Genomic DNA, 5630 nt, shown 5'->3' with positions numbered 1-5630 from the left:
GGAGTTTGAGACCAGCCTGGCCAACATAGCGAAACCTCGTCTCTACTAAAAATACAAAACTTAGCTGGACATGGTGGCAGGCACCTGTAATCCTAGCTACTCAGGAGGCTAAGGCACGAGAATTGCTTGAACCTGGGAGGCAGGGGTTGCAGTGGGCTGAGATCATGCCACTGCACTCCAGCCTGGGCAACAGAGTGAGGCTTTGTCTCAAAAAAAAAAAAAAAAAAAACAAAAATTAAAATTTTTTTTTTCTTTAGAGACAGGATTTCACTGTGTTGCAGAGGCTAGACTCAAAGTCCTGGGCTCAAGTGATCCTCCTGCCTCAGCCTCCCAAGTAGCTAGGATTAACACGTGCAAGCCAACATGCTTGGCCATTTACTTTTTTAAAAACTAATTTATTAGGCCAGGCACGGTGGCTCACACCTCTAATCCCAGCACTTTGGGAAGCCGAAGCAGGCGGATCACCTGAGGTCAGGAGTTCGAGATCAGCCTGGCCAACATGGTGAAACCCCATCTCTACTAAAAATACACAAAATAGCTGGATGTGGTGGTGGGTGCCTGTAATCTCAGCTGCTCAGGAGGGTGAGGCAGGAGAATCATTTGAATCCAGGAGGCGGAGGTTGCAGTGAGCCGAGATCGCGCCATCACACTCCAGCCTGGGTGATAGAGTGGGACTCTGTCTCAAAAAAAAAAAAAAAAAAAAAATCACTACTTTATTTTTACTGAGGTGATAGTCACAACATTAAATCAACCATTTGTAAGTGAACAATTCAGTGGCATTTGGCACATTCACAGTGTTGTCCAATCACCACCTCTGTCTAGTTCCAAACATTTTTATCACCCCAAAAGGAAACCCTGTATCCATTAAGCAGTTACTCCCCATTCCTTCCTCCCCTCAGCTCCGGGCAACCATCCATCTGCATTCTGTCTCTTTGAATTTACTTACTCTGTGTGTTTTATATAAATGGAATCATACAATGTGTGACCTTTGGTGACAGGCTTCCTTCACTCAGCATAATGTTTTCGAGTTTCATGTGCACTGGACCATGTACCACTACTTCATTCCTTTTCATGGCCAAATAATATTCCATCACATGGATATGCCATGTTTTGTTCATCATTCATCAGCTGATGGACATTTGGGTTGTTTCTACCATCTGGCTGAGGTGAATAATGCTGCTATGAACATGCATGTACAAGTATTTGTTTTAATTCCTGCTTTCAATTCTTTTGAGTTTATACCTATAAGTGGAATTGCTAGGTCATGTGATAATTCTATGTATTTACTTATTATTATTTTTTGACACAGAGTCCTGCTCTGTCACCCAGGCAGGAGTGCAGTGGCACGATCTCAGCTCACTGAAACCTCTGCCTCCCAGGTACAAGTGATTCTTCTGTCCCAGCCTCCCGACTAGCTGGGATTACAGGTACACACCACCATGCCTGGCTAATTTTTGTATTTTTAGTAGAGATGGGGTTTCACCATGTTGACCAAGCTGGTCTCGAACTCCTGACCTCAGGTGATCTGCCCACCTTGGTTTCCCAAAATGCTGGGATTACAGGCATGAGCCACTGCGCCCAGCCTGTATTTACTTATTTCTTTTTAAACTTAGGCATGCTTATTAACTTTTTCTTCTTCATTTTCTTTTGTGTTTGTCTTTTCCACTTTTAGTGAGGTATAATTGCCCAAAAAAATTATATATGGTGTCCAGTAAGATGTTTTGATCTATGTGTACACTGTGAAATAATTATCATAATCAAGCTAATTAGAAATCCGTCTCCCTTTGGAATTCACTTGCACTGAAGAAGTAATACACACTGGTGTGAATAATTCGAATAGAACAAAATGTAATGTGGGAAAAGGAAATCTGTCTCCCACTTTGATCTCCACCTTCTTGAGAAGTAACCACTGGTTCCAGGGTTAACAGTTTCCTTCCATACATTTTCTTTCTTCCTTCCTTTCTTTCTTTTTCTTTCTTTCTTTCTTTCTTTCTTTCTTTCTTTCTTTCTTTCTTTCTTTCTTTCTTTCTTTTTCTTTCTTTCTTTCTTTCTTTCTTTTTCTTTCTTTCTTTCTTTCTTTCTTTCTTTCTTTCTTTCTTTCTCTTTCTTTCTTTCTTTCTTTCTTTCTTTCTTTCTCTCTCTCTCTCTCTCTCTCTCTCTTTCCTTCCTTCCTTCCTTCCTTCCTTCCTTCCTTCCTTCCTTCCTTCCTTCCTTCCTTCCTTCCTTCCTTCCTTCTTTCTTTCTTCTTTCTTTCCCTCTCTCTCTCTTTCTTTTTCTTTCTTTCTTTTTTTTTTTTTTGAGATGGAGATTTGCTTTTGTCATCCAGGCTGGAGTGCAATAGCACGATCTTGGCTCACTGCAACTTCTGCCTCCCAGGTTCAAGCGATTCTCTTGCCTCAGCCTCCCAAGTGCCTGGGATTACAGGCATGTGCCACCACGCCCGGCTAATTTTTGTATTTTTAGTAGAGATGGGGTTTCACCATGTTGGTCAGGCCGGTGTCGAACTCCTGACCTCCAGTATCTGCCTGCCTCGGCCTCCCAAAGTGCTGGGATTACAGGCGTGACCCCCTGGGCCTGGCCCTTCCATACATTTTCTATGTGCATAAAATCTCTGTCACCCTTCCCTGTTGTACATAACTTGGAGCAGTGGTGTTCACTGATGTGCAATCTACTTCTTTTGAGTGCAGTTTAATCTGTGGGTGGTCTGCAGCTAGAAGGAGCAGGCCCCAAGCAGCAAGCGTGGTGTATCGCTGGTGCTGTGTCAGTTTCTTCTCCCTTCTCTCCCTCACCTGTGTGTTGGTCTGGGCCTGATGGCAGCTTGCCCTGCTGTCTACACAGCCCTGCCCTGAACACCAGCTCCATCTTGCCCTCTGGCTCTAAGGCAGCTGGTCCAGGAATATGTCTTTATGCTGTGGAATGCCAGGACCCCAACAGCACTCTGTTCATCTGTAAGTCCCCAAACACAGTGTTCTTTTGGACATACTTTGAAATTGAAGAGCTAACAAGTAAGTTAGAGCGGTCATTTATGGTTAGAAAAGCTATCTTTCCCCAAGAATTTCAAGGATTTTACCAACATATCTAGTGACTTGTTCACTCTTTGAGGACAGGTCTGTGTTTTATGCGTATCTCCTGGATGGTACTTTGAACCATAATGGAGGATCAGCCCATGTCTGTTGCATGACTACAGTGATTTTTTTTTTTTTTTTTTTGAGATGGAGTCTCACTCTGTTGTCCAGGCTGGAGTGTAGTGGCGCGATCTCTGCTGACAGCAACCTCTGCCTCCCAGGTTCAAGCGATTCTCCAGCCTCAGCCTCCCGAGTAGCTGAGGGAGAAATCCCGAGTAATCCCACCCACAGATTAAACTGTGCTCAAAAGAAGTAGATTGCACATCAGCGAACACCACTGCTCCAAGTTATGTACAACAGGGAAGGGTGACAGAGATTTTATGCACATAGAAAATGTATGGAAGGGCCACGCCCAGGGGGTCACACATGTAATCCCAGCACTTTGGGATTACAGGCACATGCCACCATGCCCAGGTAATTTTTGTAATTTTTTTAGTAGAGACAGGGTTTCGCCATATTGCTCAAGCTGGGACGACAGTGATTTTTACTTTGAAAACAAAATACCTCTTGAGGACACCTTTGGGGATCAGCCTCTCAGCAGCTGGGCAGGTCTCCTCTCTGCTCTCCCAACACTCACATAATTGCCGTCAACCCTAGAGAAGCGCTTCTGCCCAGATGCACACCCTTGGTGCCCTGTCCCCTGGGCTGCCCTGGGGCTCTGCTTGCACCCCCAAGCAGGGCCTGCTCAAAGAACGAACTGCAAAATGTAGGGCTTAACACAACAGAAATATGGTCTCTGAGAGTCCTGGAGGCCAGAAGTACAAAACCAGGGCATCAGCAGAAGCCGGTTCTCCCTGAAGCTCCGGAGGAGGCTCAGTCCTGGCCTGCTCCGAGAGTCTGGTGGTTGGTTAGCAGCAACCCTTGGTTATTTGGCTCGAAGATAAATGACTCCAATTCTGTCTCTGTTGCAATGTGGCTGTCTTTTCTCTGTGCATCTCTTTGTGTGCAAATTTCCCTCTTATAAGGACAGCAGCCACATTGGACTAAGGGCGCACCCTAATGATCTCATTTTATTTATTTATTTTTTTTGAGACAGAGTCTCATTCTGTCACCCAGGCTGGAGTGCAGTGGCACGATCTCCGCTCACTGCAACCTCCATCCCCCGGGTTCAAGCAATTCTCCTGCCTCAGCCTCCCGAGTAGCTAGGATTACAGGCGCGCACCACCAAACCTGGCTAATATTTGTATTTTTGGTAGAGACGGGGTTTTACCATGTTGGTCAGACTGGTCTCAAACTCCTGACCTCAGGTAATTTGCTCACCTCGGCCTCCCAAAGTACTGGGATTACAGGTGTGAGCCACCGTGCCCGGCCAATGATCTCATTTTAACTCCCTATTTCCAAATAAGGTCACATTCACAGGTACAGGGATTAGGACTTCAACATATCTTTTTGGGGGATGCGAGTCAACCTGTAACACTCCAAAGGCTCTTTAAGGTCTAGAGAGCTCTGCCCCCACTGAGGGGGCTGACCAGGTATCCCTGGGGCCGAGGGATGAAAGGCCACCGGGCCTCAGTTCCCTAGAACAGGGCTGGGCACGGTTGTCACCTGGACCAAGCCCATGGGCCTGTCCTCTCTTAGTTGTTCTTTCACAGCGATGGCCCTGCTGGCCCTCCCCTTTCTGGCTCACTCCTCTCTGGCCCTCCCAGGCAGCCCTCAGGAACCTCTCTAGGCCCAAGACTTGGGGTTGGCCTGGCCAGGGCAGAGGAGCAAGCACACCAGAGCGGGTCATCTTTCCAGAACACACTTCAAGCACAATGGCTTTTTAATATCTAAAACCTCAAGTCTGAGTTCCTCTGCTGACCTCAAGACACCTGCTCTTTCCACTTGCCCCACTGCTCCTCCCTGTGTCAGCCCCTTCTGGTCTCATCAGGGCCTTTCCCTCTGGGTTCGAAGAGATTAGGGTCCATCTTACCTTATTTGTTAAATGCTCTTCTCTCCTTCTTTCTGGCTTTGCAAACTGTACCTATCTTACAAAGCCCAGTTCTAGACCCCTCCTTGTAAAGCAGACTTTCTTTTTGAGAGGAGCTTTGCAGGTTCACAGCAAAATTGAGCAGCAAGTATCTTCCTCAGGTGCTTAAACCCTGATCATCCTGTCCGACATGCCTCCTTACCGAACATATGATTTTCATTTGTTTAAACTGGGACATTAAAAAAACATAAAAGGCTGGGCGTGGTGGCTCACGCCTGTATTCCCAGCACTTTGGGAGGCTGAGGCAGGCAGATCACCTGAGGTCAGAAGTTCCAGACTAGCCTGGCTAATGTGGTGAAACCCCGTCTCCACTAAAAATACAAAAATTAGCTGGATGTGGTGACAGGCACCCGTAATCCCAGCTACTCGGGAGGCTGGGGCAGGAGAATCGCTTGAACCTGGGAGGCAGAGGTTGCAGGGAGCCGAGATCACACCATTGCACTCCAGCCTGGGCGACAAGAATGAAACTCCGTCTAGAAAAAACCTCAGAAAACATAAAAGAATTAACTGAGAAGAATGAAATCCACACAATGAGA

Source organism: Theropithecus gelada, chromosome 3 (assembly GCF_003255815.1).
Source record: "Theropithecus gelada isolate Dixy chromosome 3, Tgel_1.0, whole genome shotgun sequence".
In the NCBI taxonomy this organism is placed as follows: domain Eukaryota; kingdom Metazoa; phylum Chordata; class Mammalia; order Primates; family Cercopithecidae; genus Theropithecus; species Theropithecus gelada.
Note: the sequence above shows the minus strand (reverse complement) of the source record.